We start from the raw sequence: 27387 nt of genomic DNA, 5'->3' as shown, positions 1-27387 counted from the left end.
AGGAACGGCAAAAAATAGACCACAGAGCAAACAGGCAAGTGATCAAACACTTGGAGCATATGTACCTCCAAGTTGTACAGGTGATTATGATGTTCACCATTTGTTAAAAGCCTTAATACAGAAACACACCTTCATTTTTAAATAGGAAACTATGTTCCAGATAAGAGTTACTTTCCTGAGCTCCCACAGTGACTCATGGATTCACATGCTGCAGGTCCTCCAAGTCCCCTGTGTCTTTAGTAAGTAAAGGTGGGCAGCTGCCAGCACTAAGTGGGACTAATTAGAGGGACTGGCCTAGTGATATGGTTGGTCTTTATAGTCTAACCTTATCATCAGATTCACTAAATATTCTGTCCATCTTCTAAGAATGATATTTTTATTTGTATTTACGTAATATGAGGCAGGTTAAATTTTAAAACAAAGTTTTTATTGTGTTCCTATTACCATCTCCTTCTCTGGTCTTCTGGTCACTTAACTTCTTTACACATTTGCATAGGAAGGTGATAAATTAAACAAAATAAGAAAGAGAGGGACCAGAGTATGGAAATGATGTAGGTATGGATTTGGCCTTTAAGATATCCCCAAAATGCCATGGGTGAAGTAGCACAAAGAACTTGGGCTTCATTGAGGTTAGTGACATTTTTTTTAAATAAAATAAAACAATTTTATTTTATTTATTTGTTTTATTTTATTGAGGTCATAATCGTCTATAACATTGTGAAATTTCAGTTGTACATTATTATATGTCAGTCACCATATATATGTGCCCCTTTACCCCTTACGCCCACCTCCCAACCCCCTTCCCCTCTGGTAATGACTAATCTGTTGTATTTGTCCATGTGTTTGCTTATCTTCCACATATGAGTGAAATCATATGGTGTTTGTCTTTCTCTGTCTGGCTTATTTTGCTTAACATAGTATCCTCAAGGTCCATCTGTGTTGTTGCAAATAGGAAGATTTTGTCTTTTTTATGGCTAAGTGGTATTCCATTGTGTATATATACCACATCTTTATCCATTCAGCAGTTGTTGGGCTCTTGGGTTGCTTCCACATCTTGGCTATTGTGAATAATGCTGCAATGAGCATAGGAGTGCATAGGTCTCTTTGAATTGTTGATTTCAAGTTCTTTGGATAAATACCCAGTGGTGGGATAGCTGGATCATATGGTATTTCTATTTTTAAACTTTTGAGAAATCTCCGTAATGTTTTCCACAGTGGCTTCACCAGTTTGCATTCCCACCAGCAGTGTATGAGGGTTCCCTTTTCTCCACATCCTCTCCAACATTTATTGTCTTTGACTTTGTAATTATAGCCATTCTAACAGGTGTAAAGTGATATCTCATTGCATATTTGATTTGCATTTCTCTAATGATTAGCGATGTTGAACATCTTTTCATGTGCCCTTTGGCCATCTGTGTATATCTTCTTTGGAAAAATCTCTGTTCATATCCTTTGCCCATTTTTTGTTTGGGTTGTTTGTTTTGTTGTTGAGTTGTATGAGTTCTTATATATTTTGAAGATTAACCCTTTGTTGAATATATGATTTGTAAATATTTTCTCCCAGTTGGTGGGTTGTCTTTTCATTTTGTTCCTGGCTTTCTTTGCCTTGCAGAAGCTCTTTAGTCTCATGAAGCCCCATTTGTTTATTTTTTCTTTTGTTTCCCTTGCCTGAGTATACACGGAATTCGAAAAGATCCTTCTACAACCGGTGTCAAAGAGGGTACTGTCTATATTTTCTTCCAGGAATTTTATGGTTTCACCTCTTGCCTTCATGTCTTTAATCCATTTTGAGTTAATTTTTGCGTATGGCGAAAGATAGTCGTCTACTTTCATTCTTTTGCATGTGGCTGTCCAGTTTTCCCAACACCATTTATTGAACGGACTTTCCTTTCTCCATTGTATGTTCTTGGCTCCTTTGTCAAAGACTAGCTGTCCGTGGATGTGTGGTTTTATTTCTGGGCTTTCAATTCTGTTCCATTGATCTGTGTTTCTGTTTTTGTACCAGTACCATGCTGTTTTGATTATGATAGCTTTGTAGTACATTTTGAAGTCCAGGATTGTGATGCCTCCAGGTTTGTTATTTTTTCTTAAGATTGCTTTAGCTATTCAGGGTCTTTTGTTGCCCCATATAAATTTTAGTATTCCGTGTTCTATTTCTGTGAAGAATGTCATTGGGATTCTGATTGGGATTGCATTGAGTCTGTAGATTGCTTTAGGTAGTCTGGACATTTTAACTACATTTATTCTTCCAATCCATGTGCGTGGAATAGCATTCCGTTTCTTTAATGTCATCATTGATTTCTTTCAATAATGTCCAATAGTTTTCATTGTAAAGGTCTTTCACCTCCTTGATTAAATTTATTCCTAGATATTTTATACTTTTGTTTGTGATTGTAAATGGGATTGTATTCTTGAGTTCTCTTTCTGTTAGTTCATTTTTAGAGTATAGAAATGCAACTGATTTTTGTGGATTGATTTTGTACCCTGCAACTTCGCTGTAGTTGTTGATTATTTCTAATAGTTTTATGATGGATTCTTTAGGGTTTTCTATATATAAAATCATGTCATTTGCAAACAGCAAGAATTTCACTTATTCATTGCCAATTCGGATACCTTTTATTTCTTTTCCTTGCTAATTGCTCTGTCCAAAACCCCCAGTACTATGTTGAATAAGAGTGGCGAGAGTGGGCAACCTTGTCTTGTTCCTCTTCTCAGAGGGATGGCTTTCAGGTTTTCCCCATTGAGTATGATGTTGGCTGTGGGTTTTTCATATATGGCCTTTATTATATTGAGGTACTTTCCTTCTATACCCATTTTATTGAGAGTTTTTCTTTTTTATCATAAATATATTTTGGACCTTGTCAAATGCTTTCTCTGCATCTATTGAAATGATCATGTGGTTTTTATTCTTCATTTTGTTATTGTGGTGTATCGTATTGATTGATTTGCAGATGTTGAATCATCCCTGCATTCCTGGTATAAATCCCACTCAATCATGGTGTATGATCCTTTTAATGTGTTGCTGTATTCAGTTTGCCGATATTTTGTTGAGGATTTTTGCATCTATGTTCCTCAGTGATATTGGCCTGTAATTTTCCTTCTTTGTGTTGACCTTCTCTGGCTTTGGGATCAGGGTAATCTTGGCCTCATAGAATGTGTTAGGAAGTGTTCAATCTTCTTCAATATTTTGGAACATTTAGAGAAGGATAGGTATTAAATCTTTGAATGTTTGGTAGAATTCCCTAGAGAAGCCACCTGGTCTAGGACTTTTATATTTTGGGAAGTTTTTGATTACTGTTTCAATCTCTTTACTTGTAATTGTTCTGTTCAGATTCTCTATTTCTTCTTGATTCAGTTTTGGGAGGTTGTATGAGTCTAAGAATTTATCCTCTTCTTCTAGATGTCCAATTTGTTGGCATGTAATTTTTCATATTATTATCTTATAATCCTTTGTATTTCTGTGATATCTGTTGTAATTTCTCCTCTTTTATTTCTAATTTTATTTATTTGAGCCTTCTCACTTTTTTCTTAGTGAGTCTGGCTAAGGGTTTGTCGATTTTGTTTATCTTCTCAAAGAACCAGCTCTTCATTTTATTGATCCTTTCTACTGTTTTTTTTGGTTTCAATTTCATTTATTTCTGCTCCAATTTTTATTATTTCCCTTCATCTGCTGACTTTGGGCTTTGTTTGTTCTTCTTTTTCTAGTTCTGTTAGGTGTAGTTTAAGACTACTTGTTTGAGATATTTCTTGTTTGTTGAGGTGGGCCTATATTGCTATGAATTTCCCTCTTATAACCACTTTTGCTGCATCCCATAAGAGTTGGTGTATTGTGTTTTCATTTTCTTTGGCTCCAGGTATTTTTTAACTTTTCCTTTGATTTCTTCATTGGTCCAATTGTTGTTCAGTAGCATGTTGTTTAGTCTCCACGTATTTGTGATGCTCCAAGATTTTTTCTTGCTGTGGGTTTCTAGTTTCATAGCGTTATGGTTGGAAAAGATGCTTGATATGATTTCAATCTTCTTAAATTTATTGAGGCTTGCCTAGTTTCCCAACATATGCTCTATCTTTGAGAATGATCCATGTGCACTTGAGAAGAATGTATATTCTGCTGTTTTTGGATGGAATGTTCTCGATATTTCTATTAAGTCCATCTGCTCAAGCGTTTCATTTAAATCCACTATTTCCTTGTTGACTTTGTATCTGGATGATCTATCCATTGATGTACGTGGGGTGTTGAGATCCTCCACTATTATTGTGTTGCCATTAATTTCTTCCTTTGGGTCTGTTAATAGTTGTTTTATATACTTTGGTGCTCCTGTGTTAGGTGCATACATATTCATAAGTATTATGTCCTCTTGGTAGAAGGTTGCTTTTATCATTATATACTACCCCTCTTTGTCTCTTATTGTCTTTTTTATCTTGAAGTCTCCTTTGTCTGATGTAAGTATAGCGACACCTGATCTTTTGTTTGCCATTTGGTTGGAATATCATCTTCAATCCCTTCACTCTGAGCATGTGCTTGTCTTTATAGCTGAGATGTGTTTCCTGGAGGAAGCATATTGTTGAGACTTGTTTTTTAATCCATCCAGCCACTCTGTGTCTTTTGATTAGAGAATTCAATCCATTTACATTTAGAGTGATTATTGATATGTGAGGGCTTACTACTGCCATTTTATCATTTATTTTCTGGTTTTTCTGTATTTCTCTTGTTTCTTGTCCTGTGTATTTCTGACTGCCAATTCAGTTTGGTTTTTCTCTATGTTGGCTTTCTCAGTTTTTCTTTATTTATCATTTATATTTCTGTTCTGATTTTTTGCTTACTGGTTACTGTCAGGTTTGTATAGTAGGTGAAATAGTCCATTTTCTGATAGCCTCTTATTTCCTTGGTCTAAGCAAGTTCCATCCCTTTCCTCTTGCCCCATCTAAGTTATTGTTGTCACAACTTATTCCTTTTTGTGTTGTGAATTCGTGGTTTAAATGAAGTGATTATAGTTATTTTTGATGTTTTCCTTCCCTTTATCTTTAATGCTATAATTAAGTGTTTGCTAACCTGCTCTGATAGAGAGCTGCAGTTTTCTGATTTTGTCTGCCCATTTATCTCCTTGCTCAAGGCTTTGTAAACCTTTCTTTTTTTCAGGTATGTGGGCCTTCTTGATCATTTCTTGCGTGTGTTGGGGGGGTGTGATGAAATCTCTTGGCTTTTGTTTATCTGGGGGTTTTTATGTCTCCATCATATCTGAAGGATATTTTCACTGGATAGAGTATTCTTGGCTGAAAGTTTTTGTCTTTTTGAATTTTGACTATATCATTCCACTCTTTCCTAGTCTGTAAAGTTTCTGCAGAGAAATCCATTGCAAGCCTGATGGGGTTCCTTTGTAGGTCATTTTCTTCTCCCCTTTGCCATTAATATTTTTCCTTTGTCATTGACTTTTTCCAGTTCTACTAATATATACCTTGGAGAAGGTCTTTTTATGTTGACGTAATGAGGAGTTCTATTAGCTTCATTTACTTGTAATTCCAGCTCTTTCCCCAGCTTTGGGAAGTTCTCAGCTATTATTTCTTTGAAGAGGCTCTCTGCTCCTTTCTCCCTCTCTTATTCCTCTGGAGTATCTCTAATCCTTGCGTTGCATTTCCTAATTGATTTGTATATTTCTTGAAGAATTTCTTCATTTCTTTTTAGTCTTATTTCTCTCTCCTCCTCCATCTGAAGCATTTCTATATTTCTGTTCTCCAAATTATTAATTCTGTCCTCCATAATATCAGCTCTGTTTTTTAAGGACTTGAGACCCTTCTGTATCTCCTTCATTGTGTTTCTCATCTCAAACATTTCTGAATTTTTTTTACAGTTTCAATCTCTTTTGTGAAGAATTCCCTCTGCTCATTAATTTTATTCCTGATTTTATTGAACTGTCTTTATGAGTTTTCTTGTAACTTGTTGAATTTTTTTATGATAGCTATTTTGCATTTTCTGTCATTTAGATTGTAAATTTCTGTGGCTTCAGGGTTGATTTCTGGGTACTTGTCATTTTCCTTCTGGTCTGGAGTGTTAATGTAACTCTTCATGCTATTTGATGGGGTGGATTTTTGCTGTTGCATTGTGGTAGTATCTGGTCGCAGAGTCCACCTGCTGCCACTGGTGGAGGGGGGCAGCAGCTGTGTATTCTGAGCCTGCAGCAATCCCTGGCAGCTGTGCCTGTCCTTTGGAAGAAGGTGTGCTGACAGGGCCCATCTGTGTTTGCCCACTGGCCTCCTCTGCTTTACACAGGTAGGCGCAGGCACTCTGGTGGGGGTCCCCTGCTCTGGTCAACTGGTCAAGCTGGTGCACCAGGTGGGGAGTGAGGGGCACTTTCTTTCATGCATGTGATCCCAGGCACTCCTGCTGTGTATTTGCTATCTGCCCTCCTGGGCTGCTCAGCTTGGTGAAGATACCCCTGTGATTGCTTAGCCTCCTCCGTGTAGAGCATTCCCATGGGCTGGGAGGTAACTCTGAGAATGAAGGTGTTCCCACGAGGCCCTGCCCTTTCTCTTCTCTCCTCTCAGAGTCATGTGCCGGCTGCCACACATAGCCCCACGCCCTAAATCACTGTCATTCAAGGAGGGAAAGGAAATCCCCTTACCTCCTTTTACTGCCTCCCGGGGGGTCCAGCATCTCCACCATCAGACTTATGGCCATGTGGAACTCTCAGATGTCTATTGTGTTGTGTGAATGTCCTCTTTTGGTTTATGAATGTCCTTTTTGTTGCATCTTGGGGGGAGAGACTAAGGGAAAAACTCATTCTACCATGATGCTCTAGATTAGTGACATTTTTCAAGAGATATAATTGGTGGCATGCTGCAGAAGTAAAGTATGCACATAATATTCAAAACCAGGTGAGATAGAATATTCTAGATGAAAGACAATCAAAAGTAGCTTCCCACAAAGTCCAACTCACCAGGGAGGAGGGTTGACAAGAATGTGCTATGTTATCAAGACCCAGGGTTGGCAGTTGACTTTCAAAGTAAGAATCTACTCTCAGTGGGGGAATTGAAGAGCTAACCAGGATGTGAGGTAGAAGGCAAGTCAAGCAGGAAAGAATGAGGGTGAAGAGAAGGTTGTGGCTCAGTGGGTGTGCAAGAATACAGAGTTCCTCCAAGCTCAACACATATAAGCTTATGGCTACATTACACGTTTCAGACCCACAAGCTGGATGCTCCTAAAAGAGTCCTGTCCTGATTGAGATGGGTTCAAGATCAGGGTGGAGTTGAGCTTGTAGGTGAAATATGGTGTTGATTACCGCTGGGTGAGTCTGAGCAGGCAGGGCTGACATCTCACTCCTGGCTATTATCTATCAAGTGGACTTGAGATATAATCTGATCCATATGGTCTTTAGCCTCTGGATTTGTGTTTCCTGACTTGGCTTCTGAACTCACAGCTTTCAAGGGCCTCCAGACTGTGTGTGTTTTTCTTCCCCAGTGTTAGCACCTCAGAAAGTCCCACAGGCCACCCACTGCTCATGATCTGACAGGATGACAAAGTCAGTACTTTTCCTTGATGATTGTGATAGCTAATGGAAACCCCTAAAGAAGGCTATTTTTTTGTGTGTGATTGTGTTTTAACTTTTAAAATTATGAAAATAATTCGTGCCCATTGATAATTTTGAGATAATATCGAACTGTTTAATGTAAAGACATGAAAGTCGACCATTCCTTCTTTTCACTTCTACTCTTCATTAGTTAAAAAATTAGCTACATGGGGTTCTATAAGATTCTGAATGAGGAGAAATTACTTGGTAACCCCCTGCCATTAATGGGGATATACTCCTTTTCCCTAACAAAAGGATAATTCTGATCTCAGACCCTGAGATATCTTAAAGTTTGGGTCTCAGATTTTGACAGGTGACCTTTTTTGGGATTAGATTAGAGATGTGTTATTTAGGGAAAAATGCAGGCAAGTATTCTGATGTTTCTTCCTTACATGATGCCAAACATCTGGATATTTGAAGAGCTGGGGAAATGAATTTTACCTTAATAACTTTAACAAGAATTTCTTCTCTGCAGAATCTTATGTTTGAGTTGCAATGAATCTAAATACCTTATTAGCATTTTTACCGCTGGAATGATTGGGTAAAAGTGCTACGTAGAAAAAGGAAGTCTACTTGAGATGGAAAACAGTGGGAGAGTGAATTTTCAAAACATAAATGATTGATGTCAAGTAGACAAAGTCCCTGGATAGTTAAATACATTTTCAATATTTCCCTAAATAGTTTGACATCAAGTGGATCTTGCTGCAGCCCTGCCTAGAGGCAGAGGGTTAGGTTGTCTGATCAGCTCTCTAGGGCCCCTTGTGGTTAGGAGTCCAATAAATTTTATTTATTTTGTTAGATGCAAATTCGAGAGAATCCTGTGCTGATTCCCCAAATCAGGCGTAAGAATCACTTTTGGCCAAATAGCTCTTGAAATTGAATTAAAATAAATCTTATCAATTCTATTAAACTGCCTGAGTCACAATATGACTGGCCACGTGAATTTTAAGTTTTTATTCTTTTTTTTTTTTGTGAGGAGATCAGCCCTGTGCTAACATCTGCCAATCCTCCTCTTTTTTTGCTGAGGAAGACTGGCCCTGGGCTAACATCCGTGCCCATCTTCCTCCACTTTATATGGGACACCGCCACAGCATGGCTTGCCAACCACTGCGTCGGTGCGCGCCCGGGATCCAAACGGGCGAACCCCGGGCCGCCACAGGGGAGCGCGCGCACTTAACTGCTTGTGCCACCGGGCCGGCCCCTTAAGTTTTTATTCTTAAAATAAGGGAAATAAATTCCCAGAGATGTTTTCTATGTCATCAATATACATTTGACAAGTGTTTTATGATCTGACTTTTCTCAGCCCCCTTCGTTCCATCTCTTCAGTTCCCTAAGATTTTCAAATGAAAACACTCATCTTCAGACAATTGCTAGTTTGTGCAAGTGGCAGGTGAATCAATTATTTAGTGAGTTGGCTGAAATTGGCTGCCCTACAAGTGGTAGGTGTGAGAGTAGGTTAGACCATCCACTGTGGTTTCTAGATCCAGATGAAGGTCATTTACCAGAGCAAGATGGAAGTCTTCTCTGCAGGACAATGGGAATTCAGGGCTTGGATAGAAGAATATGTAAATAATGTAAAGCTTTCCAGGATAGAGACATTATCTGTGTATCAGTAGAATAATGCAGAAGAGCAAGAAGACTTTTTTTACTTTGTTCTACAAAAAAGTAGAACAAGATGGTTAAAGCAGCAGATAAATACCAGTAAACATTCTTTAGTATTGAATCAACTGTGAATGAAAATATGATAACTTGACAGTAGGAATGAGCCAGAGATGCTTTGGGGTTTTGTTGTCCCTGGGGCTTGGGACAGAGTTACAAGGGTTACCATGGATCTGTGCATTGAGATACTCAAAGTTGGGAAACACTAAACACATGTGTTTTAAAATCCCTGGGAACTAGCGTCCCCAAGATTCCTGATAAAGGAGCTTCTTCATCCTTTGGAGATGAGAGAACTCCAGGCAATCACTAATCTTATTATCTAACTCTAAGACTTGATGTGAAAACACCCTGCATGTATGCGCCTACATGCACAGATATGTACACATGCAACATACACACTATTAGAAATTCCATTTCATACACATTTCTCTATTTTATAACTTCTTTTAATATACTATCGAATTCTAAAAATTATTATAATACTTAAAGGTATTGTCTTTTGAGACAGGTAGAACTGGTGTATATCTTGACTGTACCACATACTAGTGCTGTGAACTTGGGGAGCCTTCCTTACTTGCAAAATGGGAATAGGAATAACCATCTAAATGGATTATTGTGAAAATTAAACAATAGGTTTAAACTCTATAGTATAATACCTGGCATATACTAAATGCTCAATAAATGTTGGCTATGTAAAAATTATATTTATAACTCTCAAGCTTTTATCTGAATTTCTCCAACTATCTCATCTGTGATCTGAGATTAATAAAGCCTATGTGCAATGGATTTGTACACACAGAGGGTGACCACTGGATATTTGTGCATCTCTTTCTATACTATATCTTATTTCTTATTTCTTAGTAATTTGATGAGTGTAGGTCTTGTCTGCCCGAGTAGCTTAACATACCAAGTTGGGAGGGGAAAATATCTTACGTGTCTTTGTTGTTCTCTGAGGCATTTAACACAGTGTTAGGCATGTGGTAGACACTCAATAAATCTCTGTTGGCTTGATGATGGACAAGCATATTCCCCTCACATTTTCCTCTGTCCCACCATATCTGCCAGCATCACCTCTAGTTTTTGGATTTGATATTAATGAGAAAGATGAAGAACCTTTGGGTGTTAGGGTACATAAATGAGTTATTCATAATCAAAATTGCAATAATACTCTAGATTGTAAATATTTGTTGCCTCATACAAAATGTCCAATCACTTACTTGAAACGTCAAAGTGGTTTTTGTCTATTTGGTGCCAATTCATCATTTTGATTGTTTCTTTTTTACGATGTGTAACCCAGTTGGTCTTCCATTGTGTATCAAGGATTAGCGTCTGAGGAAGCCAGCATATTCATTCAGGCCCTTTCATCTCTGGTCCCATACCTCCTAACTGGATTGGTCATTAGAGAGTGGATCTGACTTCCAGCTAGCAGAGAGTTAAAAGAGGCTTAGAGGATCTATTAATAATCAAGAGACAAGTTTATTTAAAAAGAAAAGGCAACTTTAACTTTGACAGGAATCGGTTAAATTGGTTGAAACTATTTTGCAAGTAGTAGGAATGTGATCCACTCTTTGGAAAACCTAAACTCTTCTGATGATTATGCTACAAATGACCCTAATGGTCACTATGACTCTAATGCCCTTAATAACCCGTTAGGTCAGTTCATGACCCAGAGTGATGCCAAGACTTGAGTCCTGCTCAGGACTTAAGTGAGCAAATCTATTTTGGTTTCTAAGCTCATTCCATATTTTCTCCTCCTGAGGCCCTTTTTACTATAATAATGTATTCTTAAGTCTGTGTATAGGCTGTACAATGACATAAGATTTTCCCATTTTAGTTGAACATCAAAGAATATAAGATTTTTTGAGATCCATCTTGATTATTGTCAGTTTCATAAAATAGAGGCATTACATAGAAGCTGTTGCTTTTGTGGAAGTGGAAAAAAATGTTGATGTCGCTTGGGGAATAGAGAAACTCACTGAAGTTTCTTAGTTCTGTGGGAAACTTGTGCTGTAAGTTGAAAAGCAGTTTACAGTATATTATAATTTGAGAGAAAGGGGATTTCTGATGATTATACTGGCATTTGAAAATGGAGATTAAGATGGGAATTTACTCTTTTATGCAGAAAAGAAGGAAACCTCACATTGAGTTGACAGAAGAGAGAGAAGCTACCTGTATTCAGCTCAACATCAAGTCGTTATATTCAGAATTAGATTTTGAGCCAGTTTGTGGTGTGTAACAGGCTGGGAAACCATTCAACAAAGGGAAAGAGCAGAGGGGATGGTAACAGAGACAGAAAGATAGATTGAGACATAGAAACAGACACAGAGAGAGGTGGTCAGAAATAAGCAGGTAGATGTAGAGGCAGAGGCAGAATAAGAAGAGATACATTTACAGGTACAAATAAAGACACAGAAAATGCACTGAGAGGGCAGGAGTTCCCAAAAACACCCTGGTGAAAACCCACCGGACAATTTCCAGTTTCCTAAAAACATATAGTTCATTGAGCCAGAAGCTTGGATACTTGGACATAAGTCTCCTTTTTGAAACACGTGCACATATGCACACACCACACATTTCTTCGATGTGTATGTAAATGCATTTTTGAAAACCTGATGTTATATGAGTTTTGAAAGGTGTGAGTGTTGGTGAGGGACTCCATACTCATGGGCTCTGTAGCTTTGTAAGAAAGCCTGTAAAATGTTTTGCACATGTTGGCTTCAAGGCATGATTGATCTGCTTTCTACTCAAGAGTATGCCCTGAACTTTCTTCACCACTCTCAATCCCCAATTCCCTATAAAGATCAGGGATACATTGTTTTTCCTTTCTGATATCTCTATGATGTGTATGCTCTATGATATCCTGCGTAGGCCTCTTTTCCTAACATTATAAAATAACATGAAGAATAATAACTTGAAGAGTTTGTGCTTTAAAAATATAGCATCTCATGTGCATCATTGTTCTCTTATTTACCTGTGTTGGTTAATATTTAGATTAGAATATGAAAGAACTATCAAATCTATTTATTGTGTTGGCTAAAATCTCTTATTTTTCATTGACTCCTTCCTCCTTTTAGAAATAGCCATTATTCTACAGAATTTTCCCAGCACATGGTCTTTGGCTAGAGACTACATAATCTTAATTTTCCTTACAGTGAGACAGGCCATGCCTGTGAGTATGTTCAGGCCAACTGGAATATGAGCAGAAGTAAAGTGGCAGACATGCAACCACCTGGTCAGGTCCTTAAAGACAAAACTCCAGACTTCTTTTTATGCTTATTTGGCTTGCTGGAACGTGGACATGAAGGGGAGTCTGCTTTGACCAACATAAAAGTTCTATCTGCTTGCTTAGAATGGTGGGCAAAAAGTGAAAAAAAAGAAAAGGAGAAAGAAATAAGAGGAACAAGATTTAATACAGCAGATTATATAAATATTTCTGAAGGAAAGTTAATTTTAATGGTTCCTAATGCAGCATCAACATATGTATGATAGAAGTAACATAGACAGAATTTAGATTGAGATTTTATTAAATGACTTTGATCTACTGTTAAAACTCTGATTTCTGAGAATATAGCACTATCTGGCAAGACTGAATTGAACAGAAAAGGGAGTTATCTTGTTGGTTTTATTTTCCATAGGGCGTTGGTTGCAGTAGTAGCCACACTAGAGAGGGATCTTAATGGTGCTTGGAAGACCTCTGCGTCCCATAAATATTCTCTAGCAACTGCCGGTGACCTTAAACTCCTACCCCTGTGTTCTTGTGATCTGATCTGGGTATTAAAGGAGGGTAATATTAAAAATTAACATATGATCAGTTATTCCAACCTTAATACATACTGTTAGATCTCTCACTTCCCTCCCACTTCCCTCAGGAAGCCCTAATGACGGAAGAAAAGAAGGAGAGATTGTGCAGTTGGAGTATAGTTCCAAAGACAAAGGTTGGCAGGGTGTGGTGGCTATGGGATTTGGAAAGCCTGGGGCAGCAAGAGAGTATAGAATAAGAGGAGAAAGACAAGGGTATAGGAAGGTAAAATGGGGATATGATTTTTTGTATTGCTCAGTTTCATGAAGCCAAGGACTGCTAAGTTTAGTAAAGACCCCGGGGAAAAGTGGTGAAAGTCATTTTCTTTCTCACGTTATATCTCACATCATTCGTTTTACTATTATGCTCTATTCTAGTTTCAAATGTATTTATTTTTATATATGCCACATACCATAGACTTGAGGAAGCTTACAAAAATAGAGCCATTACAACAAACTACGAATGTTTACAAATGAATTGTCTTACAAGGAGAAGTAATTGCAAGAAAGTAGGAAGAAACTAGCAAGGAAAGTAGTATACAAAATGCATGCTGTGAAGTGTTTTTATACGCTTGCTTATGTAGGCTAAAGAATTAATAGCAAGCGTTCTAGAAGTCCCTATACAAAGGAAAACAATAAAAAGAGTAAAAGCTATAGTGTTTAAATATCTAATGTGGACTATGGAGATCTCCCTCTCTCTAGACTTAGATTTGCTGAAGCCCGGGTCCTTGGATTTCACGTGTTCTCACTCTGTGTTCACCTGGGTGTAGCCAGATCCTCAGCTGCAGAGCTGGAGGGTGTGAGGATGTGCCGAGTACCAACTTTGGGTTCTAGTGTGTCAGATGCATTCAGCTATCGCACCTCTGCTGGATCAGCTGAGATCTTCTACCTGCCTCACCCTCTGATGAACTGAAATTGGGCAGGAAAACCTGCATTCCCATTATGCCTTGCATCTAAGGGTTTCCTACCTCTGTATACACATGGGTGCAGGTCCATTTATAGTTGCATGTACATTTACATGCCAAATTTATAGAGGCTATAGGGAGACTGCCAGGATTCAACGGGCCAGCCCCTCCTCTTGCTAGTTCTTCCCTCTATTGTTCTCGTCCTACTGTTTCTTCTATTATTCTAGGAGTCATATTCTCTAACTTATGTATAAAGAGAGATAGTGATGTAGGTGGAAGGTGAGGTAGGGGATACAATATTCTTGATTCCTTAGAAAACAGCCTCTACACAGTGGAGGAGTTGCTTAGTTGAAGAGTGGAAGGAGAGAGAAAGCATCTTCCTTCCTACTTTAAGAAGACATAGTGTCCTAGCCTGAGTTCTAGGAAAAAGAGAGCAGAGCCTAAGACAAGCTTTCACATTTTCACTTTGTTGGCGCTCTCAAGGCACTGAGAAGAGTACAACAGGGGAGGAAGCAGAGCCGCTCCCGTGTCTGCTACTGAGCTGGCTAGTACAGTGGGCAGCTGGATCTCAATCCCATTAGTAACCCTCTGAGGAACGTTGTGGAGTGGGCTTCAGAATTGTCTGCCTGAGATACAGAAATGGAAAGGATTTATCCACTTGTGCCCATCCCTCATTGGTATTAGGAGGCCCTGTGAGTAACTTCCCCCTTCTTGCAGGTTTTCCAATGTGCCTGAATGGCTGTGCAGGTTCCTGCAGGCATCACTCACAGCAGCAGCAGAGATGTCCTGGCAGAAAGCAATAAATACTCCATGCAGCTGAGGTGAGGAGCTGTTGGGTTACATCTGCCCAGGGTTGGTTGCCATAGCAATAGTGGAGTAAAAAGGGGGCAAAGAGGCTGTGAGGTGGAGCCGAAGAGTTGTCTGATATACGTGGGTGCAGGTCCGGTTATAGTTGCATGTACATTTACATGTAATTAATGGAAATCCTCCCCAAATTCCAGAGTAGATTGACATCCTGAGTTTTGTTGCAAGTTTTTTTCTTTTCATAAGTGTGTTTGTGAGTATTGTATTGGAACACGGAAAGAAGCTGCATCAAAGGTTTTTTTAGCCAGATGTATTGCTAACACATCTGCCTATTGGAATTGATTTTACAATAAATAGAGATAAAATAAAATACATAGAGAACAAAGAGATAAACTAGAAAAATATGAGTAATAATAATAAAATTAAGTAAAAACAGCAAATAAGTTACAGGTAAAGCCAGAGTTATAATACTCATTTTAAAAGGTGAAAATCTAGCAAACATTTGTTCTAGGCGGCACGTGCAAGTCTTCTGAATTGAGAGTGTAGTTTTTCCTTAAAAGTTACTCATATTGAGAGGCCGGCCCTGTGGTGTAGTGGTTAAGTTTGGGGTACTCCACTTCAGCAGACCAGGTTCATGGGTTCGGATCCCAGGCATGGACCTACACCACTCATCAACCATGCTGAGGTGGTGACCCACATGCAAAATAGAGGAAGATTGGCACAGATGTTAGCTCAGGGCTAATCTTCCTCAGCAAAAAAAAAAAAAAGAAGTTACTCATATTGAATAAATAGGCATTGTCTCCCCTCCAATGAATTTCTTCTTTACAAAGAATTTAACATGAGAAAATATAAGGAATGAGGGAGTCGTTGAGAAAGAGGATGAAAATTATAGAAAGATGTTTAAATAGAGAAAGCAATCTATCTCCGGGAAAAATGATCAAAGGCTTCAATACTGATAAATCCTAAAGCGATGTGAGATGTTAAGTTCTACAATTGTTTATATTTGTGATGGAGCTTGAAAATAATGTGAGACTAGGAAAAAAAGTCTGTATTGGGGTATGTGGAAAAATGAGAAGAAAGAAATGTGCCTAAAAGACACAGTGGGGCTCCTGTTACCAAGTGACATATTGCCCCAAGCTATTAAGTTTCACATCAGATCTTTGGCAAGAGTCAAAGGCCTCCTTTGCTTTGCCCCTTTACCTCATGCATGGCCTTTGAGGATAATAATAATTGTTTTAATAATACTAACATTTATTTTAAAACTTGCCCTGTAGTAGGTATTGAGCAAGTGCTTTAGTTTGGATTTCATTATTTAATTTTCACAAAGACCTTAGGGGGTGGATTTTAGTATTTCCATTATTACAGACCAGTTTAATGAGGCTTAGAGAGGAGAATTAAATTGCCCAAGGTTAGAGCTAGTAACAGCCAAATTGGAAGTCAACCCAGTTCTGACCTCAGTGAGAGTGCTCCCAACTACCTTGTTCTCTCCTGGTAAATAAAACAAGAGGAGCACTCCTGATCTAGAAAGATCCCTGATTTCAAATTGGAATTTTGTAGAATTAATGATGCTTATGGTCACAATAGTTTGAAAATCACCCCAGGGCACAAGGTCTGACAATGGCTATCTTCTGATTTGTGTATTTATCTGTATGAAAATAGTTACAAGGTTATAAAATTTAAATAACATTTCACTCTCATTAACATTTGTTATTATCTACTCATGGTTATTAAAACTGATACAGTTAGATAAAATCAAGTCTATGGTAGAAAAATCTGGACTCTTTCTTTATGTGTGCATATTCTATCATCTATCTCTATTGTCTATCTACCTATTCATCAATCTATCCATCTATATCATCATCATCATCTATCTACCTAGTTAATATGGTTCATGGGTGTACAGGTCTGTGTGTGGATGGGTAGTATGAATACAAATTATTTTTCTCAGGACATTGATGCTGTTAAGTTGCCTGGGAAGGTCATAATGAACACGATCCACACATCTTTATTCTAAATCTTCTGACAACTAAGATGCTTTGGAATGATAGTGACCCTCATATGGAAGTTGTTAAAGAAGTGTGTTTTCCACATTAGTCTTGGCCCTAGTTTCTCTCTAGCAGATACTGTGGTTATCAGACTGCTAAGAAAATATATGACCACTTTGGGGCAGGGTCTCTTGTGCCCCTGGGAGATGAGACTAAAAAAACAAGCTCTGGTGTAATGAATGATTATAGCATGTAGAATGGGTGACAATCTGATGGATTTTAGTAATAACCACAGCCAGTTCTACTGAGGCTTAATCTAAACTTTATTTTTTTTTGCTTAAATTTCTGGGAAATTCAGGAAAAATAAGGACGGTTGGATGGAATTGTCTTATAAGTCCAGCCAATGTGTGGGGATAGGATTTTCTTGATGTGGCATTCAAAGATACATCAGTTCTATATTAAAAAAATTGAAATGCAATATAAATCTTCACTACACTTTATACTATAAAAACACCAATAGTGGGAGTTGCATTCGTAATGCACAGCAAAATTCTTTACCTAATATTTCCCATCTCCCAGTCACACAGCAGTGTGCCCAAAGTCCTCTAGTCTCTGACTTCAAACTTACCCCAAATGCTCTTTCAATCTAATCTGTACATCTTTTTTTTTTCTCCTTTCATTTTTTTCTCCCTCTCACTCCAGTTAGTTACTTTCTGTTCATTACAGAATAAACCATTAGCCTCTCTGTCATCCCCGCTTTTATCACTAACATCATGCAACAGCAGTGCTGATAGTTTTCAAGATAGACACAGGCTCTTTCATTTTAATGATGGTGGAAGTGTGAAGTTGGGAAATGGCAAGCACTTGAAATTGATATATTTTGTTTATTCCTCTTGCAAATACTTACTTGAATAATTCCCCCCCCCACACACACACACCATTTTATTTAAGGGATAAATGTAAACTACTGAAGGGTTTTAAGGAAGAAGATGATGAAGGATGGAGGATCAGATTTACATTTTGGCTGTTGTGTGAAAAATAGATGGGGCAGGAAAGGTAGTGAAATTTAAAGCAAGGAGAATAGTTAGGAAATTACCATGATAACCCCTGGCAGGGATGGTGGTGGCCTGAAGTGTGGGTAGGGACCACAAAAGACAAATAGGCAGATTCAGGAAGTAAAAAGGAAGTGGTATAAACAAGGTTTCTTGATTGACTGGGAAGTAGCAGGTGAGGAAGAGGAAGTTACTGCCAACATGTGAGAGAAAGGAATCATACAGGTAAATTAATTTCAGTGCTGCCTTGGACAGAATTGAGCCCAGGAGTCAAGGCAGAATCCTGCTGCTTTGTTATTTGGTCCCTCTGCTCTCCTAGTCTAACCTCTCAAGATGATGATAAATAAATGAAAAGCAATAGGATATATTGGAGTATATGAAGAAGCCATTTGATTTAAAACTAGTTTGGCCTGAATTTATTTTTCCAAAAGGGCCTGATGTGGCCTGTTGAGCATGCATTGTACATCTGCTTTGGACATTTACTGTGTTCCGAAGACAAGAATGATGCCCTTAAAGATAGGGATGTAGCTTTCCCCCATATCAGCCTTTCCTTAAGGATAAGCATCTTTTCCTGGAAACTAAGGATTAATTACTGGCCTGCTGTGCTCGCCTTGTGAGCACTGACCTGCTGAGCACTGACCTGCTGTGCTAGCTAAGCATCTCATGATAGTAGTAAAAGAGATATTCCTGTCATATGTGATATATGCTCTTTGTTCCAAGACAGTATATAATCACTCTACACCCCACTTCTTTGATGCTCTTCCTTCCTTGGGGAAGGAAGGCCCCAGGCTGTAGTCCTCAGACCTGGCTGATAACAAACTCACTCCAATTTTGATTTATACATTGATTGTGGATTATTTACATCAACAATGGGATAAAATGGCTGAATAATTACTGTGAAACATAAGAATTTATGAAAAGGACCAAGGCCGTGTGGACAAAATTTGTTTGCTTGTTTCACCTTTCTTTCTTTGGTTTTGAAATAACCTGACTCCTTTAAGAAGTATCTTAAAAGATATGAGTTATCAGGTGTCATTCAACAAAAAGAGAGACATTAACATTAGAAAACAAAGGCATGGGACAGGCTTTGAAGTCAGAGATCCTTGATGGTTTTTGTCTCTTCTGGACATCACTGTGGCCCTTTTCACTCTCAGGGAAGAAAGATGCTTTCTAAATCCCATACCACCACTCTCCCCCTAGGCATGATGGTTTGGAGAAGGGATGAGGCATGTACCCCTATACTTCTCTAGTTCTCCTCATTTGGAAGTCTTTCATGCCCCTTAACAAGAACTTCCCCACACAAGTCTTTAGAACTCTGCCCTTAATGGGTTAAGGGGCAGGATAGAGGTCAGAGTGTCTGTGTGAAGTTGCTGTTGTTTAGGTGAAAAAACAAGAGAACTGAATTCTTGAGTTTTAACTCTGACCCTGATACGTAATAGCTTTATTGCCCAAGTCAAATCTGTTTGCTTGTCTGAGCCTTTTTTCTTATTCCTCAATGATTGTTGTGAGGATTAAATTAGAGTTAAAAATAAATGTATTCCATTGCCTGGCAACCCTAAGTGATCAGGAAACTGATAGGTAGTATGGACACTCTCTGCCCAGGGTTGAGCTGTTGTTCTACTTACTCCAGAGCTTTCTTCTCTGTTGGAAGTGGGTATTTAAGCCTGGGAGTGGGGATGGGAATTGTTTTCAGGGGAGGGGGAATGATGGTGGTCTCTGAATTCCCACTTTTTTGCCTGTTGGAGTTTTCACTAATGGCCCCTCCCAAGAGACCTTCATCCTAAGTTTTTCTGGAAACCCTTGAATTTTCAATCTGGAAGCAATGGGAAGCCATCTTCAAATCTAAAATGTCCAGTGTCCCTATCAGAAGCTGGGTCAGGGCCCGTCTTCATGGTTATTTTGTCTTCATATTCCTTCTTCTTGGCAGATATGAACTTGTTTTGGACAGTTTTGGCTGGGTCTACATTTGTTCATTGATGGTTACTACTTCATGGGCAGAAGCTGACACAATTTTGTTAAATGAGTCCAAATTCCAATTTAGTGCAGGAAATTTTACTATAGCAACCCTACAATATGATCACTCATTTAGTTTCTGTTTGAAACTTCTATTGATTTTTTTCTTACAAATAGCTTACTTTTTGCGGGAGAATTCACAATTATCACTATTTATTAAGCACTTCACTTGCACTGTGGAATAGTTCTATATGCTTTGCAGACATTATGAATGAATTCATTAATTACACAAAGATTTGTAGAGTATCTACAATGTACAAGGTACTATGTAGTACTAGGAATAGAGGGATGAGAAAAATCAAAATAGATTCTGCAAATAGAGCTCATATTTTAATGGAAGACATAAGTAATAATCAAGTAAACAAACAAAATAATCAAGTTAACAAACATATATGCATATATACATACATATGTGTATATATAAATTACGAATTCAAATTGTTATAAAGGAAACAACAGGCTCTTGGGTGAAATATAATAAATATCTAGTTGACATAAAATTTCTATAGAGGTGATATTAAAATAGTATTACTTTTTACAAAAATGTTCTGGATAAGAATGGCATCATTTTACAGATGAGTAAGTTAAGACTCGGAGATTATATAAATTGCCACGGTCATACGTTAATAAGCAATAGTTAATAAGTGATTAACTCCAAGTGCTAGCTTGGCCAGAAAGTCCATGATCTTAACACTACTTTTTTCTCATAATAAACTTATATGCACTTTCATAAACCTTTAATCTACCTCTCTTTTCTTATCCATCCTAGATCAAATCATTTGCTTTTTAAGCAGTTTAACCTCAAATATTTGGAAATTATACTTTAATTTACTTCTCATTTTTCTCTTTACTCTTCCGTATCAACAGTAACTGTCTTCCAGGGTATTCATAATTGATATATTAAGTGCTTCCTGTATGCCAGGCATTGGGTATGCAGTTGTGTTGTTCTCGTGGAATATGCAGTCTGTAGTCAGAGTGTATCAGTTATCAATTGTTACAATAATGCTGTATAACAAACCCCACCTAAATTTAGTGATTTAAAACAATGATCATGTATTATTTACGAGCCTCTGGCTGGCTGGTCAAGGATAGACTTGTCTCTCTTCCACATGTCACTGACATTCCTCCAGGAGGCCAGCTTAGGCATGTTCTGAACTAATGAAAGGGTCCATATGAGGAAGTGGAAATGTGTGTATACTTTTTAAAGCCTATGTTTGTGTTTGTTATTGCCCCATCGTCCAAAACAATCCCGTGGTCAAAACTGAGGTCAGAGAGGAAGGGGACTATGAATTTATAAATAAAGAGCATGAATACAGGGAGGGTATTACTTGGGGCTAATAATACAATCAATTGACCACAGGGGGCTTACAGTCTTTTCTGTAATGTGTATACTGTGGCTTATCGATGTTTTACCATCCTGGTTATCCAGATAGGTTTGTTAGGTTTATTAGCACTAGGTTAATAAAACGTCTTTATAAATATAGAAATCTAACCACCTTATTGGAGATATTTCAAGATATACTAGACAATTTTTTCAGAATATGAATACTTATTCTATCCAGGCAGTAAATATTGGATGACAATAATAATGGTAATTTGATGAGGATAACCAGCTGGACATTCTCATCAAGAATGTCCATGCAATGTCCACAGTGTTATTTAAAATGGAATGCAGATGACCCAAAGGAAAAATAATTACGGTGATGATGTTTTCGTAGCTGCATTTTTCTTTTTCATATAGCTTAGCAAGTTGTTGAACATTCAGGCCTCTCACATCAAGTCATGGCTGTCTTGTGACCAAAATAAAATTGTGACCACTGCGGTCTTTAACACTGGCTTTGTTTTAATGCTGTCCTCAGTGTTGGAACATCTATGACTTGAGTAATAATCTCATACTAACTAATGCTGACTAGACCCTGCTATGTTTAGTTCAAAAGACAAGTTGGAGGAAATTGTTATCACAGATCTGACTGGTTAATGTTGTGATAAATTGATGTAGTAAGCCAAGTAATTTCTTTGCTTACTTTTATAACACACTGAATTCATTTGCTGGTATTACAGTAACAAAGTACCACAAACTGAGTAGCTAGTTTTTCTGAGAGGCTGGGAGGGAGAATCTACTCCCTGTGTCTCCCCTAGTTTCCAGTGGTTTGCTGACAATCTTTGGTGTTCCTTGATTTATAGAAGCATCACTGATCTCTGCCTTCATCTTCACATGGTGTTCTCCCTGTGTGTGTTTCTGTGTCTATATTTTCCCCTTTTTATAAGGACATCAGTCATATTGGATTACATCCCACCCTAATGACCTCATTTTAAATTAACTAATTACAACTGCAATGACTCTATTTCCAAATAAGCTTGCAATCTGAGGTTCTGACAGTTAGTACTTCAACATATGGATTTTTGGATTTTACACTTCAACCCAGAACACATACATAGAAAATTCAAGCTGAAAGTTAAGGTTTTACTATTTTGGAAAATTCCTTACTTACTGACACTAGAGGCTAATTCTGGTTAAGATATATACATATAACCAAAGGGCTAATATTTGGTTAGAGTCAGTTGGTCAGGCAAAGTTTGCTAAGTATTAATCATTGCTGGGTGTAAATCTATACCAAAACGTTACCATAAAGTGGATCCGAGGAAGGAAGATGCTCTACAGATGACACTCCTGAGTTGCATTCAAGGGTTATAAACCTCAAACTAATGGCAAGTTTTCTTTCTTGGTTTTGGAAAGTGTTCTCCTCCCTTGTCCTTTCTTTGCAGCTCCTTAACCACAATTACTTGTCTCCTGCCACTTCTCTTGACCTACAGATTTTGGTCCCTCTTAGACTGTAAGATGTTTAGGTAAGAATGACACTGGGAGATCAGCAAGTGGAAGGACAAGGAAAATTAATGGTATGCTTCCACAGATGAAGATGCTGAGATTCGAAGAGACTGCCAGGATGAAAGGTTAGGAAATGATAGAATTTAGAAGTATAGATTCAACCTGAGGAGTAGATTTCTGTCCAACACTAGATTCTGGACACAGAATAGAAATCTCCTGTAAAGTCACTCACTTATGATATCCCTGATGCTCCTCCCTCCTGTCTCTCCCCACTCTCTAAGGAAGGGGGGAAACAGTAAGTCTTGGGTTGAGAGTGAGACATGGAAGGAGGATTGTTTTTCGTTTATAATAGCTAACCAATAAAGTATCATCAGTGAAGGCCTCTCTTAGACCAAACAGAAATTGTGAAGCTTTGGTTGGCAGATGTGATTTTTGTGTATGAAGGCAGGAAGAAAGGAGCTCCTTTAGGGAACAATTCCTACTGGGGGTTGAGGATGGGTACGGAACATAACCTCCCCTTGACCTGCAAAATGACAACAAATAAAGAATGGTCAGCATCTAAGATCTTTAAAGAAATTGTAATTTTAATCGTTAGACAAAATCTGTATTCCAATTGTACTTTATCAAAATAGTTTCAGGTTCAACTAAAATTTATCACAACTACTCTCTCTGCTTCTGTGCTAGGTGACTTTATATACACTGTCATGTTTAAATCTTGTATTCTCCTGTGAGATAGCCATTATAAGCCCTATCTGGCTTATGGAGTGACTAAGGGTCAGAAAGTTAGTACAACCTTCTGTAATGGAAAGAAGAAAATTTATGTTTTAATAAACTAGTACAAGTTCTTGCAAGGAGAGACCTATTTTAGTTGAGAATATGATTTTTTCAGACCCTTTGGAGTGGTTACTGAACCTCCAGGACGTGGCTGTGAGTGGAATCCCGTATAGACTGTGGAAGAATATTTTTTCAAGTTAAGGGAGCCAGAAGGAGAGAATAGGAGAGAGATCTGGAGGCATAAAGAAAGACCCAAGTCTTTCCCTGTGATTCCCTTCTCCTACTCAGGTTTCAAAAACTTACTAAATCCTTGAAATGCTTGAGGTAAATACACTATTTTAAAGTGGAAGTACTGGACTTTGCCTTGTTAAATGATAATTTTTAAAAAAATTTTATTTTGTGAGGAAGCTTGGCTGTGAACTAACATCCATTGTCAATCTTCCTCTTTTTGCTGAGGAAGATTGGCCCTGAGCTGACATCTATGCCCATCTTCCTCTATTTTATATATGGGATGCCTCCACAGCATGGCTTGACGAGTGGTGTGTAGGTTGGCGCCTGGGATCCAAACTCGCAAATCCTGGGCTGCTAAAGTGGAGCACACGAACTTAACCACTACGCCACTGGGCCGGCCCCAAGATGATAATTTTTTAAAAGATGAAGTCATGGCTCTTTACAAAAAATATGCTTGTATCGAAGATTCTATAATTCATTAATTAATGAGAGAACAAATAAGATGTTATAAGTGGTTCAAAGGAAATTTCAAAGGATGCACACTTATAAAAGCAACCAGGAATGCTGAAATTATTTTAGGAATAAAGGCAAAACTGGCTTCTTCCAGTGGAGAGAGGGGAATCAATTGCACCTCCATTGGTCAAAATACATTTGTATTTCAATGGATGAGAACCATTTGATTACTATCATTTTTCTACAACTTACAGAGTTGTAAAAGAGTTCAAAGACAAGAAAGACACAGATAACCTGGAGTATACTAGACAGGACACCTAGTGATCATTTTGCCCATTTCAAAGTCTTTCACAGTTTTCCCTGACAGCCTCCAGATTAATGCGGGCAGCACTAAAGCAACAATCTTGAAGCAGGGATGCTGAGTTGGAGAAACCTGAGGAACTAAGCAGCTGAGAATCAATAAATGTTATGGGGAGGGCTTTGGACATGGAAAGAGACTGGAAATGGGGTTCAGGCCAAATTCAACTCAATTGTCATATGGTTTACATTTTATAGTCCTTAGAATGGTAAATAGGAAGCTGAGATAGAAACCCCAAATTTTCTGCCTCCAAGTCCACTGTAATTTTCACTTCACTATACTATATCAAAACATTCTAAATAAGAGCTTCCTTTTTAGAGAGATTAAATGATTGTTAATGATACCAAAATGAAAATTTTCTGCTTAGACAGAAAGCAATGAAAACTGAAAGATTATGATGGTTTTCATGCACTCATTTGAGTAGGCACATATTGTGGGTTGAATCATGTTCCCCAAAAGATATATTCAAGTACTAATTTCCAGTACCTGTGAATGCAACCTTATTTGGAAATAGGGTCTTTGCAGATGTAATTAAGTTAAAATAAAGTCACACTGGATTCGGATGAGTCCTAATGAGAAACAGGAGAGAGATGGGCATAGAGATGCAGAGTCAGAGACACCCAGAGGGAAGATGACCATATAAACATGGAGACAGAAATTGGAGAGATGCTGCTACAAGCCAAGAACACCAAGGATTGATGACAACCACCAGGAGCTAGGTAGGTAGGGAAGGATTCTTCTCTAAAGCCTCCAGAGAGAGTATGGCCCTGCCTACACTTGATTTTGGAATTCTAGCCCTCAGAACTGTGAGATCTACACTGTTTTTGGCATTTTGTTGTAGTAGACTTAGGAAACTAGTGCAGTAGAGAAGGTGATATCTTTCCATTCTTTTCTCAAAGAATATTTTAAAGAAGCTTATAGTGAAACATACAATACAGAAAGGATAAGCCAATTTAAAGTAGGTGATAAGAATGACACACACCAAAACAAAACAAAAAATCCAGAAAGATGGCTCTAGGATATTATTGTTTTTCTTTTCCTTTCCTCCCTCCTTCCCTCTTTCCCTCTCTTCAGGTAAGAAACCTATAACAGAAAGTTCAAGAGGAAAGATTCCTTGACTACCGTGAGAATGTAGTTGTATGACTATTCTGAAGAACTGAGACTATACAATAGTGAAAAAGACTAACAGAAGAAAATCTCATGGAATAGAGTGGATGATCTACATCAAAATTTCCTACTCCCCTTGTGGACTATATATCGGTTTCCAAAGTATGATTAAGACATGAGTAGTGCATTTTTCTTTCAGATTCTGTGTGTGCACTAACTAATTTGGAGCATGGGCTATCCTGTTAATTTTAGGGCTGGTTTTCCCAGAAATTAACTTGTGAGCTTATTAGTTCAAGTCTGTTGAACTGTTGGGGCTCTAAGGTCCATGAAGGCAGGAACCATGTTGGGGTTCTAAGGTCCATGAGGGCAGGAACCATGTCTATTTAGGTCATCTGTGAATCTTCCAGGACCTAGAATAGTTCCTGACCAATAGTAGGCATTCCACCATTAATGGTTGAATTAATAATAGAAAGAAAGTAAATAACCTAACGAATCTTTCAGTTAGTGATTGGTAATCTGGAAATTTGTACAGTGACCTGTTCAATTTACCAACTTGATTGGTTTGTGGCTTCCACCATTTGGCCGACAGTTAATAGCTCAGGTTTTCTTATTGGAGCAGCCTCTTCTCTTGTTTCTTCTCATTTGTATCAACCTAGGTTTTGTTTTCATTTACTTTTCCCTTAATGAGTGCTACATTCATGTGGTATCTGCAACTGAAAACTATATGTAAATATATATTTTATTTTCTCATTATGAAATAATTTTAGATTTGAAAAAAGTTGCAAAGATATTACAAAGATCCCATATACCCCTCATTCATCTTGCCCTAATGTTAACACCTTACATAACCATGATAACATTTGTCCCAACTACAAAATTAACAATGATACAAAACTATTAACTAAATTACAGACTTTATTTGAATTTTACTAGTCTTTCCACTGATGTCTTCTGTTCTAGGATACAATCCAAGCTACCACATTGCATTAAATAAATATTTTGATTTTTACTATAGTATATATAACATATATAATATTATATACTATACAAACTATAGTATATTTACTATGTAGTTTTCAATGGAAACTTCTTTTAGTGACCATTTTTCAGGTACCAAGATAGCACCCAAAATCCTTCCAGGGAGCACATAAATACTGAATCCATCAATTTTCTGGTTTTAGCTCATGAGGTCTGAGTAGAATAAAGGTCATGATGGTGGTCCACGTTGCTTCAAGGGGAATATCTTGTATAAACCCAAGCATTTCATACATTCAACAGTAAATTTCCTTGATGGTGTATAAGCAGTGATTAAGCAATGTTTACTTTTTAAGGATGTTGCATTTCAGCTGGGTTCCTACATTATCAAAACTATCAAACCAGCTAATCACTCAGGTTCCTTCAGACTTGGCTGCTCCTTGGTTCACTGCTTCTTCTCAGAGCTCACTCAGTGATTTGGGGGCCACATATCATAGATTTCAGATGACCTGCTTGCATATTGGGCAGCTTAACTTAAAAGTAAGGGATAATCAATCAGGTTTTAATCAATCTTAACCTAACTGAATCTGGGAAACAAGATTTCTGGTTTCTCGTGAAAAATCAGAAGGTTTGGCAAAACATGTGTGACAGCATTGGCTGGATGTGAACAGCATCTGTCCCTTTAGATGGAACATAAACTCTCCTGGCTACCACTATCATCACATTTCCGTAATATCTTATAATTCACTATATTTTCTAACTGATCTGCTTCAAATAGTTTAATATATAGTATGGGTCTGTGTATCAATTAATCCTCTCTGGTATTCATAAAATTCCAATAAAGAACCTCTTCAGTTGGTTATACATTAAAAAAAAAAAAAGAC

This window comes from Diceros bicornis, chromosome 21 (genome assembly GCF_020826845.1).
Source record: "Diceros bicornis minor isolate mBicDic1 chromosome 21, mDicBic1.mat.cur, whole genome shotgun sequence".
Lineage (NCBI taxonomy): Eukaryota > Metazoa > Chordata > Mammalia > Perissodactyla > Rhinocerotidae > Diceros > Diceros bicornis.
This window is presented reverse-complemented; position numbering follows the sequence as displayed.